Source organism: Myotis nattereri, assembly GCF_964212035.1.
Source record: "Myotis nattereri genome assembly, chromosome: 2".
Classification (NCBI taxonomy): domain Eukaryota; kingdom Metazoa; phylum Chordata; class Mammalia; order Chiroptera; family Vespertilionidae; genus Myotis; species Myotis nattereri.
This window is the reverse complement of record NC_138076.1, coordinates 183,364,860-183,380,875: the sequence shown is the minus strand read 5'-3', so window position 1 is coordinate 183,380,875 and position 16,016 is coordinate 183,364,860. Positions and strand designations below refer to the sequence as shown.

General features: G+C 41.2%; 1 long non-coding RNA gene across 1 annotated transcript in view; it reads right to left on the bottom strand.

The window, feature by feature from the left end:
* LOC308513203 overlaps positions 1 to 13,599 on the bottom strand; it is a 122,261-nt gene extending 108,662 nt beyond the window's left edge. The window contains exon 1 of the long non-coding RNA XR_013995516.1: positions 13,528 to 13,599. This is a non-coding gene — a long non-coding RNA (uncharacterized lncRNA). The remainder of the gene's footprint in view (positions 1 to 13,527) is intronic.
* Positions 13,600 to 16,016: the final 2,417 nt, after the last annotated feature.

Below are 16,016 nucleotides of genomic sequence, written 5' to 3'. Positions count from 1 at the left end.
TCTTAAAAACAACAACAACCAAAAAAAAAAAAAAAACCTCCGTGAGATCATCATTCCCGTTTATAGGCAGGAAAACTGCAGCTTAAATAGATGAAGTAACTTCCCCAAAGTCATGGAACTAAAAAAGTGAGAGCCAAGATTTGAATCAGATGTCCATCCTGAATTCATGCATGTAACCACCATAGGGGACTGAGAGCAAGGCGAACCTCAGAATACCACCAACTAGTTGTGTGCCCTTGGGCAAGTTGCTTTTCATTTCAGAAAGCTTCTGGCTTTTTACTGGAGAATGGGGATAATAAATCTATTTTATAGGACTTTTGAATGAATGACATATAAAACTTTTAGCATTATTTCTGACACATAGTAAGTGCTCAATAAATGGTAGTGATTTTATTGCAAATTATACAACATAGGAAAATCTTTTCCCTCTGCCACCCCATCCACACACACAAAAATAAATAAAAATTCTGTGCTCCACTCTCTATAGAGTTTTGTTACAGGGAGGAGGCAGCTGCCTAGCCAGTAACTACATTTCTTAGCCCCACTTATTTCTAGGTGTGGCCACTTGTGAATTATTGCCAATTCAGTGTGAATAAAAGAGATGGGGATCAGGCTAAAGACTTTAGAGCAGTGGTTCTCAACCTTCCTAATTCTGTGACCCTTTAATACAGTTCCTCATGTTGTGGTGACCCCCAACCATAAAATTATTTTTGTTGCTACTTCATAACTGTAATTTTGCTACTGTTATAAATCATAATGTAAATATCTGATATGCAGGATGTATTTTCATTCTTACAAATTGAACATAATTAAAGCATAGTGATTAATCACAAAAACAATATGTAATTATATATGTGTTTTCCAATGGTCTTAGGCGACCCTTGTGAAAGGGTCGTTCGACCCCAAAGGGGTAGCGACCCACAGGTTGAGAATCGCTGCTTTAGAGGCAATCACGCCTTATCCATTCCCATTCCCCCACTGCTGAGTATAGAGAACTGGGAGATGCTAAGGGGTAGTGGAACCGCGGGATGGAAAGGACTAGGTGCCTGAAGCATCACGTGGAGGAAAGCTCCCATCAGGCAGAAACAGCCACATGGAATGTTATATGAATGGGAAATAAACTATTCTTTCTTGTGCTCCTAGAAATGTTGGTCTTGTTTGTTACCATAGCCTGTGCTAGGTTGAGTACTAAGCACACACACATACACTCTGTTGTTTACTTAACCCTTTGTCTCTTCTGAGAACTGCTCTATTCAAACTTCTCACCTTTGGGCTTCATCTGGTCATCATTTAATGTTGATATGATTAATGACTTTATTATCTTCCTTGAAGTATTTATTTTATTTTACTTTTAAAAATCTTCATTGTTGAAAGTATTACATATTTTCTCCCCTCACCCCCTCATTGACCTCTTCTAGCCTGCCCCCTATCCCTTGCCCCAGGTCTTCACCATCGTATTGTCTGTGTCTCTATGGGTTATGCATATATGCACACAAGTTCTTTGGTTGATCTTTTCTCACCCACTCACCCCCACCTCCTCTCTGAGATTCGAAAGTGAAGAGTACAGCCCATGTACTTTTTAGAATAAGCCCCTCCATTAAGGCTGACTTGTTTTCTCATGGTTCCACTCATGTAATGTATATTGGTCAGGCATACCATGGTAGCAACGTGCTGCTGTTCTCTACATTAGGAGGCACATAATATTGGATTGTTTCAATGTTGAAGATCTTAAGTTTGATCATCTGGTTAAGCTAGTGTTTACATTTTTCCAGGTAACATCAATTTAAAAAATAAAACTTTAAATAATTATTTGTTAAAACATAAACATTTAGGATCCTCTTTCTCAGTAATTTTCATAGACTCTTGAATGGAAATGGGAAGTATAAGCCTCTTGCTTTTATTGTATTTGCCTTCACCTAGGCACCCTAGAAAGTGTAACTTGAGGCAAAGAATTAAGTGTTTTCTCTTTATTTAGAGGTATAAATCCATGGAAATGAGAATGAGAAGGCAGAAAAGCACAGGAAGCCATGCACTGCAGTACGTTGCTGCTCAGCCTGTGCTTCACAATGAGCTTCCAAGACCATGCAGCAGGTACATCAGCTTGGTAGGACACGTGATACTTCTCTGGAAAGACTGAATGACCAAACCTCGGAGCAATTCATGGATTGAATGAAGGACAGAGAATACCTACCCAGCTCTTCATCTCCTGACCCATCAGTCAGAGTTCATACACGGAGTTAATGCTCCTGAACTTGGAGATTGCAACATCATCTGGCCCATTGGCGGTTGCTTGGGACACAGATTCCATGTAATCCAGAATTGATGGGCTAGCCAGAAACTTTGGGCTGGTTGGCTTGACTAAGAGACAAAGGAGAGAGAGAGAGAAAGAGAGAGAGAGAAGAGAGAAGAGAAGAGGAGAGGAGAGAAGAGAGGAGAAGAGAGGAAGATTGGTTGGTCCCAGGCAGTAAAACCACAGGGACAGAACAGACTGGCTAGGCCTGGTAGAAATTGGAAGGGACACATAGCTTATCTTGTCTGACATAGTACATTTCTCTCTGAGTCATTGTCTTAATTTTTTGACAATGCATGGCTGAGAATAAAGTGTTAAAACCTTCATTTCAAACTTCTAAAATAGAGAACTGACACATGTGGACCGCACAGATATTGTAGCAGTTTAGAGTATATGAAGATTTGGCCCTTTATGCCATGATTCAGCAAAGATAAAGAGCATCGCATAAGCTGAGCATGTGATTTCTTTGCCTTAAAGTATTTAAAGGACAGTGTGGGGAAGTGCCAAGAGATAACGCTTCTATTCCAGTGACAATAGAGGATCATTGTGGGGAATTTTAATGTCTTAATTAAGGTTCACAGTGATTTGCACAAAGACAGGAGCTCAATGAAGGGAAAAAAAAGAGTGTGGGTAAGTAGCTTGGTAATATGTTAAAGAAATTTTCACTTTTAATGAAATGAAAGTGGCTTAATAGGTTACAGTAGCTCAGGGTGGAAGATCCAGCTAATTTGCTTGTTGAATAAGAAATAAGCATGGGTGTTTCAGAATATATTTCTTCAAGATTTTTTCCATTGTAGAGAACTGAGAGTTAGATGAGATAAAAAGCCTACACTATCGAATGGAGTCTCGAGACTTGTAGAGAGCCCGAGAAACAGTCCAAAGACACTCTACTTTGGTCTGTAACCAGTGTGCTTTGCGAAGCTGACTTTATATGACAGGAGGAAGAAAAGGATGCGCGTATAATGGAAAGACCCATATATGCAGATATTATATTCATTCTTTTTTTCAGGGAACTGGTCCCCAAACATTAACTTCATGTCCTCTCTGAAGAGAATCAATTAATTAAACAGTCAGCAAAGAATGAGCGGAACGATCTTCTTTCCTTCAGGAGAATAGTTTGATTAAGCAGTTAAATAAAAACGCATATGGGATACCTTGGCTTGCATTTCAATAACTTCTGGAGCAGAAACAAAGGCCCACTTGTTTAAGATCTCAAACAAAATAATTCTAAATATGACCTTTAAAAACCAAACACAATAAAAATTCAGCCCTTAAAGAACCGCAAAAGACAAATAATTAGAGTAATTCTTTTACTGCTGCTATGATAACTATTAATTACATTTCTTTCACAGTAAGTCTTGTTTAGCTGCAGTGATGCCCACAAGAGAAAAACAACAGCTTTTGTGGTAATGAAGAGAAAAGAATATTTAAAAATGTTAAAGTGTAGAACATATTATTTTAAAATATATTTCAAGATTTTTAATGACCTGAAAGAAACTCATCTGTTATACCATTCCAAACAGTATATCATTGTATATCTAAAAATGTTATTTCAGTAATCATTTGCTTATGTTGTTTGTGTTGAACCAAAGCTGAGAGATGGAAAAGCCACTCAATAGGAGTGACATCATGGGGCTTCCATATTCCCCTTCAATGACTTCCAGATCAAATTCTCTCAGTGTATAAGTGAAAAGATGATGTTTCTAACAGGCAGCCCTGCAGACTCAACCTGGGAGCTGAAATTCCAGCTGTGTTCACTTTGCTTCGTATACCGTCGCTGTAATGAACATGCTACATGGCTGACAACTGTGTTGATGGTGCGTGAGGTTGAATATAATCTAGCTTGTCTCTTCTGTGAAGGATTTTCTGACTCTGATAGCCTAAGGAGAATATAGAGAAAAGTGAGGGTTTTTTTTTTTTCCCGTCATTGTTTTTATATTTGTTTGTATATTTTGGGAGGGATTAAGAAAGGGAGGGTATAGGACTTGAAAACACTGGGCATGACACTATTGAATAAGAAAGTTCTACTTTTATAGAAACACTCTGAATTCTTCTTCACATAATATATTCTCTATAAAAGGATGGTAATTGAGGCTCTATGCACCCCACCAAAGAACAACCCACACACTTGTCACTGCTGTGATAAAGAGAGGATTTCTGTGGGCAGCAAAATATTAAGAGTTTAATTCTCATCTGATGTCACAAAATGCAACTAATTCAAAATCATCCATGTGCTAAAAGAACTGCTAGTTTTATATCACTTGAAATTTTTATTGTTTAGAGCCTTTTACTTGCCAATGTTGTGATCATATAGAACATCCACCCTGAGTGTTCTATAATCAAGACAATTGTCTATCCAAAATTATTTCTTTCAGATATTTACCCCTTTTCCATTTCCTTTCTCTTACTGCAAAAATTGCCTGCTACTTTTCTGTTACTCTGCCACATCAAGGCAGAGAGATATAAATATGAAGAACTTTGAAAATAGTGTTTTAAGGAGCTTATATGTGAGTATAATATACAAATGTAAGGGGCGGGGATGTGTAAATCTATATAACATTGTATGCTGATAGAGTATAAATGCCCAGAGATCTGTGGGTTAGATGAGAAGATAAGAAGATAGGAAGGAAATCAGAGGTATGATTGCAGTGATAACAGTGCACAAAAGTAAGTCTGAGAGAGGCTCAGACATTCCCACTAATCGTGTCTTCTCCCACTTCCCTTCCCATTTATTCAGAAATGCAGGTGCTCCCTAGCATGGTCCTCTCCATCCATCAGCTGTTTACTTTCTCCCCTGTCCTTAGCACAGTCTGTCATTACCTTGTCTATTAATTTAACTGGTATATGTCATTCTACAAGACTGCAAGCTCCTTGAAGTGAGGGACTGGCTACATATTCCATCTTAATAAATATTTTTAAAGGAGGAATAAAATGGAGTATTGAGTAGACAAAATATAGAAAAGCTTGAAGTGCAGCCCAAATGAACAGAGCACATTTCAACAAAGGGAAAGAACATGTCCTATAATCAGAAGCTGAGATCCATGTTATAAAGTTACCTGTCTCCCCAAGTTGAGCACCAACAGATCCAGGAGCTAGTTAGAGCTTCCTACGGCCTGCCTGGGAGCAGTGTCTGAGCAGAATTCCTAAGAGGTTTGGCATGTTGGGAAGAAATGGTAGTTCTCAAGATGACACAGACATATTTTTAACTGTGTAAGTCAGCCATGCTTAGGGAGTGAGGGCTGGATGCTGGTGCTGGTGATGTGGCTTGTTGGTAGAGGAAATGTTCTGGCAGATGGAGCACTTGGCACAGGAGAGCCTCTTGGAGAGAAGAGAATTGGCGACTCCTTGCCTTCTGTGCTCTGATAGTCCCAGGTTCTTCTTCAAACCCTTGATGCACTCAACCTTTGAGGTTGCAAAGATAAAACAAATGTGTTATTCCAACTCTAAAATAAAAAAAAAACCACATTTGAAGAATTACTATGTGTACTAATACAGAAATTAATGTTTCTGTGTAGAGCTTAGCTCAGTTGACCATCATTTATTATAGTGTTGATTTTAAGGATGTGAGTTCTGAATTCAGGCTGCCAGGCTTAGAAACTTTAACTTTTCAGTGCCTTAAACATGTCATCTCTAGAATGGGTATAAAGATAGAATGTACTGAATATTATTGTCTTGAATGTTAAATGAGATAATTCATATAAAGCATTTATCACAGTGCCTGGGACATAGTAGGAGCTCAAGACATGTTAGGTGTTATTTTTACTGTGTTCACCATTGGATGGCCTTTGAGATTCTTTAATCACACCCACGTGCATTTACACATGGTCACCACTAGATGGCAGATGCACCATTTTTATTGCTCAGAGTGGTTCCCAGCAGCACTTTGCCCTTTGCCTCCTCCTCGAATTCAAGTATCTTGGGGAACCTGGGAAATAGGACCTTGAGTAAAGTACTAATATCTTTTTATAGAAATAAGTCACTTTTAAGTAATGTATAGTAATAATGTTTTTTCTGTCCTCATGAGAAAGAAACATATAGTAATAATGATATCAATGACCATACCACATGGTTAACCCTGGTACAGAACTATCAATTCATTGCTAGAAGAGCTCAGTTAACTCTGTTTGAGAGATTCAGGGTAGTGTTCAAAATAAAGTATCATAGAAGTCAGGTCTTGAAAGTGATAAAGGGAGTAAAACATGAAAAGAGAAAATTGTCTTCCAGCTCCCCTCTTCCCCAGTTGTACACAATTATTTTGGAAAAGAACTTTTAACAAAAAGGTAAATTTTATGGGAGTGTGAGACTCAGATAAATGCTCATTCATTTCGTTGAAACCATGTCTTTATCTTCTCTTACTTCCTCTATCCGCAGTTATGGAAAAGAGTGTTGCTAACAGTGAATAGCTGTTTGCCAAACACTCTTTTCTGAACCCAGAAATAAATCTCTACTAGCTGAGTAGGTCAAAGACAAGTTGACTTTAGGAGCCCTTTGGGATAAATTAAATGGGATGACCTTCCATGCTTCTTGTCCTTGTCTTCCACTCAGGTATGGCCTTTGGAGCCATAATCAGTAGTTTGGAATTTATTTTAAGAGCAATGAGAACCGATTGAAGAGTTCTAATCTGGGGAGCGAAAGGGACTGGGGCTGAAGGAAGCCAGTGCATTAGAGGGCACCAAGGTGAATACCACAGTCTAGATGAGAGATGATGGTAACCTCATCGTAAGGCCATAGAGTTGGAGAGATTTGTGATGTTTAGTAGGTGAAAAGCCAAACTTGGCAACCAGTTGTATGCGAGTCTCCCAAAAGGCCCTGCGACTGAACATTTAACTTCAGCTTGTCTCTCTGTCACTAAGTTCTTTGCATCAGGCGCTGCAACAGGAAAGGACAGCCCTCACATCTGCAGACATCGACATAACTAGTATTTCCATAGGCTCCTGATGTGGGTCTTCATTTCTTTCTTTCTTTTTTTAAAAATATATTTTATTGATTTTTTACAGAGAAGGGAGAGAGATAGAGAGTTAGAAACATCGATGAGAGAGAAACATTGATCAGCTGCCTCCTGCACATCTCCTCCTGGGGATGTGCCCGCAACCCAGGTACATGCCCTTGACCGGAATCGAACCTGGGACCTTTCAGTCCGCAGGCCGACGCTCTATCCACTGAGCCAAACCGGTTTCAGCGGGTCTTTATTTCTTAATGTAACTGCCTTACAATGTTGTTCAAAGTTGTAGCTCTTCTGTTGCATTCATTAGCAAGGGTTAGGCTATGCTGGGGCAGCAGTGGTAACATCTCCGTGCTTGACCCCACATGGATTTATTCACACTCATGGGTCATACTCAGCGTGAGTGAGTGGGGAACTCAGCTCAACTCGCCCACACAGAAAACTAGCCCAACAGAGGCCCATCGCGCAGCTGCTCCCCTGAAAGACAGACCTTCCTCGGATGGAAAGAGAGACTTGAGAAGCCATGTGTGGCTTTTCATGCTGCAGCCCACAGCGACATATTATTTCCACACGGGTTTCGTGAGACACCCTCCCTCCCCACCTTAGTGCAAGAAAGCAAATGGAATAGGGAGTATTGCTGTCTCTGCCACACACACAATGACCATTTTTCACACAGAGGCTAAAAAAGAGTTCTTCCTCTAAGGAAATGTGCCGACAGAGGAGGAAAGAGTAACCCAGAGTGGGAGGTGGATCTTGGGTTGCCAGTTACTAAGACACTTTTTCCTTCCGATAAACACCAATTTAAAATCGGGCTTCCACGTTACAAACTGCACAGCCGGGGACCCTCAGGGCTGTAGAAAATGAGCAGGTTACGAATGGGAACCTCAGAGTCCAACCATGCTGCCCTGTCCTCCAGAGAGCGCGGGGCTCACCTTTTCTGGGTGCATGAGCTCAGTGGCTTCCTCTCTCTTCCTCCCCCGACCTTCACTGAATAGAAGCTTTTCTAATTGAGGCGTCAGCCCTCAGTCAGATTGGCAGCCAGAGCTCCTTCTCAAAGCTCGTCTGTTGAGTGGGAAAGGATTTTAAACTGACATTAACACCCACCTGAACTGTCCTCAGGTTTGCGAGGGAAATTTCTTCATCCTGGCAGCCCCGGTCCCTTTTAGATTCTCTCTAATAGGGTCCTGCCTCCGGCTCCTTCAGTCCCTACCTGTCACACCCCCAGCCGACCCGGACAGACATTTTTCTCAGCCCCCTTAGCTTAGTTCTCAATGAAAAGCACCACAAACGGAGTCCAGGGTCTTTCTTCCTGTGCGACTGGTTTCTACCCCAAAGGGAAAACTTTTAAGGCTAGCAGGGTCGCCTTTAAGTTCACAGGGGTCTCAGCCTGGGGCCACCGTGCTGCTGTTCTTTGTCCATCGCCCCCCTCAGGCAGACAATTTCCTCATGTTGCTACCCTCCTGAAGCTCTCAAACTATAAAATATAACAGGCGATTGTTTTCGAGATCAAATCTATGTAACTGGAAATTTAAAAGATACTTTTTGGAAGATGTGTGTGTGTGTGTATGTGTGTGTGCGCACACGCGTGCTTTCACTTCAAAATGCTATTGCTTGTCATACAGTAAAATGCCAAAAACATATTTGAAAAAAATACTTCTGTCTATGTGGTCACAGTTTAAGTGACTATGGCAAGTTACTCTTCTCTCTGATTTATTTTGTCTCTTTGTAAAGTGGAGTTTCGCTAAATGTAAATGGACAATACTAAACACTGTCCCCTAGATCATCCATCCAGTTGTTCCATAAAAAAGTAATATATGTGGCAGCTCTTTTAATCACTGTACAAAGTTTTCCTACCATTAATGCTTATTTTTTTCTTTCTTTTTTTACTCCTTACCTGAAGATATGTTTCTGTTGATGAGAGAGAGAGAGAGAGAGAGAGAGAGAGAGAGAGAGAGAGAGAGAGAGAGAAACATTGATAGGTTGACTCCCATATGTACCCTGATTGGTTGACTCCCATATGTACCCTGACTGGGAATCGAACTCACAACCTAGATGTGTGCCCTGATGGGGAATCAAATCTGCAACCTTTTGGTGTTTGGGCCAACACTCCAGCCAACTGAGTCACCTAACCAGGGCATGCTACCCTTTTTTCTGTTGCAAAGAGGACTTTTAAGGCTAGCAGGGTCGCCTTAAAATACAGGGGACATCCAAAAAATAATTTGCCCTTTCAGGAAGCAATGCTACATACCATCTATTGAAAATATTTATGGAACAGCAGTCAACAATGACTGGAGAGCAGGATTTTCATGGTTGAAGTAGCTACTATTGCCTTGTAAGCATGGGAATATGCAGAGCTACCTCCATAACCATCCCCACCTCCTCCCCAAGTCTTTTAAAATTAATTCTGCATGCTCTTTACTTTTAAAGCCCCTCAAAGTAAATTATAACTAATCTTTCAGTTGGAACGAGGTGGGGGCACCTGCTTTGCATATTGTTATGGGGTCACCCAGGGAGCAGTACCAGGGCCTATTGCAGCACCACAAATGAATGGAGGGGGACTTAGGGGGCCACTTGCTCGGATTAGGAGACACTTTCTCTGGAAGACAACATTCATCATCCTTGAAATATAAATGATCTATTTATGTCTCAAGTAATGATGGGTTGAAGTGTTATTATGAAAGGAGAGACACAGATTTTCTATAAATGTGTTTTTCTTGTGATAATATGTGAAATTACATTCCATGTTAAATTGCTTGAGGCAAGTAAGGTTTAATATGTATTTAAATAATTAAGCTAATTGTGCAAAAATATATTTGCAGAATTCACCAAATGTGTTAATACATTTCACATTATGTTTGCCCATCTTACATGACTAAAGTTTGCTTTGTGAAACGTTCTCCAAAATGCTGAAAGCCCCCAGTCTTCACAATTGTTATCAACATTCACGGCTTTCCAGGGAGGAATAGGAGATGCTAACAGTCACATCTGGAAAAAAAATGGTATACTGTCTTCCCCTTTGCTTTATTCTACCTGCTTCTCTCCCTTCTCCCCTACTGAATTTCAAGTTCACGTTCTTAAATGTACACTTTGGGATATCCATGGCATGCTTCTTTGTGGCATTGTAAGAACAAAAAGGCCACATTCTCACATGTTGATGTTCCCGTCCCAATTAATTTTGCAGGACCAATAGTTCACAGTTTGCCAACAGATTCCCATTCCAATGTGTGGGCTGAACTGATGTCACATGACCTTTCCTGTCTTTCCCATGTGTACATTTCACACAGCGCTGGGTGTGGAGCAAGAGTGCTGCCATGGAAAGAAGAAGAAGAAGAAAAAGTTACTGCTTCTCATCACTTCTTGCAGTGAATATATGTTATATTTGGGTGTACAGAAGAGTGATGTGGGTCAGGCCATGTTTTGGCATGTGAACATGTTGTGAATGCCAGATGACTCAGTTCTCTGACTGGATGTGTGTTCCTGTTGCTCAGTGAAAAAGTGCTGGTGTGCTGTCAGCACAATTTACAAGATGAGTAAGTAGGACTGCCTCTCAGGGATGCCTCTCCCACTTGCCCTCTGGGAGCTCCTCAATCCTCTAGATTACTGCTCAGCGTTAACTCCTGCCTGGCCTGGCCCCCAACGCTGCTTCTTCCCCACACGCTTCTCTCTGACTTCCTCTTCTCTCCCACCGATGGCTCTTACATCTAGTTCTATCACGTTGCATTGGGATTATGTGATGAAGGTCCCACCTTTCCCACTACATGGGCCGCTCGTGGTCTGTGTCTTATTCATGTGTAATCCTTATTTTCCTAGACCAGAACAGCCGGGGGATGAGCACAGGACAGGATCTTTAGAGGAACAACTGCAGGCCATCACACACATTGAGATCCACTACAAAAAGCTGCCCTCGCATGACCAGGCTCAGGTTATTGCAGAACCTTTACAGGTACGTGCGAGGCTAAGCATGGAGGATTCCCTCCACCTGGACTTTTCTCCTCTTTTGTATAAACTTGCTCTCAGCACCTTTCATCTTCAAATTCTCTCTGAACTTACCTTATATGGGAGTACATTAGGTGCCATGTATTCACTTTAGGGTGGCTCAGGGGAGATTTAGTTAGCAGAGATGAGGCAATGGACCTAACCTTCCACCAAAACTAGGAGTCCTGAGAATGCAGAGTCTGGACCCAGCTTCCTGATGTTAGAGAGCATCCCCACCTCTTCACTTGTCACCACCTGCTGCTCCTGGTTCTCTCCACCAGCTTCTCCCACATCCTCCCAGTGCCACCTTCGTGCCTTAGCTTCTTCTATAGAAGGGAATCATAATGGTGTCTACTGCATAAGGGTCTTTTATGAATTGAAGAAATAACATGTGAAATGTTTAAAACAGCCTATGATAGTAATCGTGGTAGTCAATAATAAATAAATTTATAAAATAATAAAAAATAAGTACTTTTGTCATTGTAAATAGTTAAAGTAATAGTAAATATAAACTATTACCATCACCATCCTCATCCTTACCAATGTCATCGTCATTAGCATTGCCTCAGCCCTTGATGCTTGCCTCTTCTGCTATAGAATACAATTTACTTGGGTAGAATTGTCTGGCATTCTCCCTAAACCGGTGTTATATAATACAGTAGCCACCAGTCACATGTGGCTACTCAAACTTGAAATGTAGCTAGTTCAAACTGACACGAGCCGTTAGAAAAAAATACATGCTAGATTAAAAAGATTTAGTACTAAAAAGTATGTGAAATATCTCAATAGTTTTATGTTGATTACATGTTGAAATTGTACTATCTTTATTATAGTGGATTTCTTAAAATAGATGAAATTAATTTGCCCTGTTTCTCTTTAATTTTTTAAATAGCTACTAGAAAGTTCAACATTAAGTATGTGGCTCGCACTTGTGAGACATATAATAGTTCTATTAGACAGTGCTGCCCAAGATTGTAATTCTTCTGGATTCCCTTCAGGAATCCCACCTCTAGACTGTGAGTGAGAGACACTCCTGCCTTCTATTATGGATTTGCAGGGCCCGGGTTGCCTAGGGCAGTTAAGCCCAGCTAGCCCTGCCAAGAGAGTGATGGGAGAAAAACTGATGGGCGTGCAATTTACAAGTCCGTTACTAAGGGCTTAAGTGGAGCCCTCAGGAAAGAGTTATTGCCTCTTAAATAGCACCTTATTCTCTGGGAGTGAATGAAGGGAGGAACTCTTTCTGTAAAAGTCATTTAAGATCCTTTGCTGAAAGGAACCATATGCCACACAATAAAATATATTCCAGGCAAGATGCATATGTTTTGCACAATAAACACGAATGCAAATCTTGCGAAGATTTTTTTTTTTAAGGAGGAAATGTGTTGATATTATTCACATCAATAACTTCTAATGCCCCCTGTTCTTCTGATCTAAAGTCAAACGATTGCTTTTCTCCTCTGCCCCAACTGTTGACAATGAATATTTTATACAAAGCCATCTAAGATTTTTGTTTTTGGTCACGAGGAATTTGTTTCTGGTGGCTGAAATTTAAGGATCAATAAATCATAAGCTCCAAACAGACTGGCGAATATCCAGTGGGCTTGGCGGCATCTGCAAATGCCTCCTTCCTCGCCAGGACAGTCTGGGTGGGGACAGAACTGAGTCCAAATCCCAAGACCTGGAGCTTGTGGCCTGCCCGTCTCCGGTCTGAGATTCACAAAGCGTCTCTCCCTAGGACTGTTCTCAGACTCAAACTATTTTGAACACAGAGCTGCAATGCATAATTGGAGCTGGTGTTGAGAGGAAATTAGGTTGCTCCTTGAATTACATCCAGGCAAGGTTTCTCTTGGCCTAAATGAGTCTCCATTGCAGGTGATAGAGGAGGAGAGGCCATGTGGGGGTCCCAATAAAGTGGTGCTGGCTGGTAAATAAACATGAAAATTCAGAAATCAGTGCAGTCCTGGGGAACTCCATTCAGGGTGGAACAGGTCTCGCCGAGCCTGGTGCTGTTCCTTTAATTGTCCCCTGCTCCGTCTGTTGCTTCCTATCACACATTCTTCTCAAAAGCCATATTGCTACAAATACACATTTAGGATTTGATTACAGAGTCTCGTCCATTTACATGTACAAGATAGAGCCTACTGTGACAGATTAATGCGCCTAAAGTTGGTACAGGAAGGTTAAATAAAGTGTTCCTTTTATGACACCAAATATGTTCATAATGCTTTTGCTAAGTCAGAGACCACTGGGTGCTGCAGCAGAGGCTTACCGCGAGCTGGCAGAGTGCCACCAGTGCGCTACCCATACATCCCACTCTTACCTTTCTGCGCAGACATCCTCGCTGCTGTGTCCAATACTGTATTCTCCAGACAGCTTTCTCGGCTACACGCTCAGTCAAAGGGAAACAATTCAAGCCCCGATGTCCTGAAACATTGCAATGTACTAGAAAGGGAGAAGCTCAAAATTTCACACACAATTCTCCCCCCCGCCACACACACACACGCACGCACACATACACTCACTGCCTTGGGGGTTGTAAGGCCGCAGTCAAATCCTCCACCACAGCCACAGCTGATCTTCTTTTCCTTCTGCTCATTTTCTTCTGATGTCCATCCACTTAAGCTGCCTTGCCCTTCTTCCCACTGGGAAGCCTGGAATTTTCTCTGGTGATCCATGGCCACACTGAATTTTCTGCTTCCCTTTCGATTCGTTAACAAACATCTATGCTGAATCTTATTGTATTAGGTCAGATTCTTTGTGTTTTTCTTTTTAAAAAATTAAGTACCTGAAAAACTGGGGTAAAAGCATGCCTTCACTGAGACATGATTTGGCCAAAGCTGTGTATCACTAATGCTTCCTATTGGAGCAGTGGGAGAAAGCTCCAGGAGGTAAAGAGAGCCTCTTCCTTCCTTCCTCCCTTCCTTCCTCCCTCCCTCCCTCCCTTTTCCTTCCTTCCTTCCTTCCTTCCTTCCTTCCTTCCTTCCTTCCTTCCTTCCTTCCTTCCCCTTCCTTCCTTCCTTCCTTCCTTCCTTCCTTCCTTCCTTCCTTCCTTCCTCCCTCCCTCCCTCCCTCCCTCCCTCCCTCCCTCCCTTCCTCCCTTCCTTCCTCCCTTCCTTCCTTCTTTCCTTCTCTCACTTATTTTTTCAAGCATGATAAAGAACTTTGAGGGCCTTTGCCTGCTCTAATAGTGCACAGTGTACATTTCAAGCCATGTTCCATGGTTTGAAACCAAACACTAGGGTGTTTAAGAGAGGGTCAAATGGTGCTAGATAGACAACTCTGTGCTTTGCGTCTGAACAATGGAAGGACCTTAGGTATCTCTGGTGAATGACATAGCAATGCCAGGAGTGCTCTTTCCTGCAGGAGCTGTGTCTTCCATATCTATACTAATAATAGCCTAGGTGTTGGTCATGCCCTCATGCTGTGGTGCCCTCACACCGTCACAAGGAGGCTGCGTGTGAGGAGGGTGCATGTGGGTGGGTAGGGCGTGGGAGTCCTGCGGCTGTGCACTCTGTGGAGGCGGGGCCCATGGCTCCAGCCTACCTCTTTGGGGCAATCCATCGAGGAGCCTCTGGGGTCCCAGGTCTCACGCGATTTTGCGCACTGGGTCACTAGTATAAAATGAAATCCCTGCTTAAGAGCATCAAAAGAGGCAGGGACCTTGAGCATTACACTGGAGCGCTGTAGGAGGAAAAGTGTTAAAATAACACTCCCCTCCCCCATATGGTGGTCCTATAAAGTAGATTTACTTTTACCCAACACTGAGCCAGCTTTTCAATTCCCTCTCAGCCTCAAGGATTTTCTTGTGAAATCAGGGAAAGTGTCAGAGCTCAGATGAAGTCACTGGGGGAAATTTAGTCCTCTGGTCAAATATTGCTTGATGTAATCTACCCCTCCTCAGGAATTCACTGGGATCCCAGCAGAAGTAGAAGCACAATAAATCATTATTTCCATTTGTTTCCTCACCAATGGAGTTCACTCATAAAAATATTTTAAAATACAATAAATTCAGACCATACTAGTAAACTTCTTTTTTGTTTTTAGGTTATGTTCTTGGAGGCTATTAATGTGAAAAATGGTTATTGATTTCTTCTTTATTTATTAAAATGAGCACAGATATGTTTAGCCAAAGCTTTTTGACCATGAGATGATGAATACAAAGATGCTTTGCAAACTGTAAGTTATGACACAAAAGTGAGAAATCACATGTAAAATAACAGATATAATGGAATATTACACTGCCCTTAGAAAGAACATGTATTGAACAGAGAGAAATCATGTACTTAAGTGGGAAAGCCAGTTGTCAGTGTCATATATATATAATATGATTCAAATTTTGGAAAAAAGTACTGTGCATGTGTGTGTGTGTGTGTGTGTATGTGTGTGGATATATGTGTAGTATATTTCCATAAAAATGTTTGAAAGCTGGAGACTACCTTTGCACAGTAGTTACCTCTAGAATGTGGGCATTGGTAGGGGAAGAAGTCCTTACAGTATGCATTTCTATATTGTTTTAATATTTTTTCAATTTCAAATATATTACTTTGTTCAAATATTTAAATATAATCAAATTAAAGTCAGATGGTCTGTAATCAATTTATGCATAATTAATCTATAAAAGGCTATGTCACTTGTTCATTGATTTAATCAAAGTAGCCCTTATATAATCTCTGTAGAGTGGCATGCTATTAGATCCAAGACTAACACACACTCACTTCACTCTTGGGTTAGTATTTTGCTCACTGTGAAAACCAAGACACCATGGATAAGAAGATGGACTCTTGAGACAGATTACTCATGATCACATTC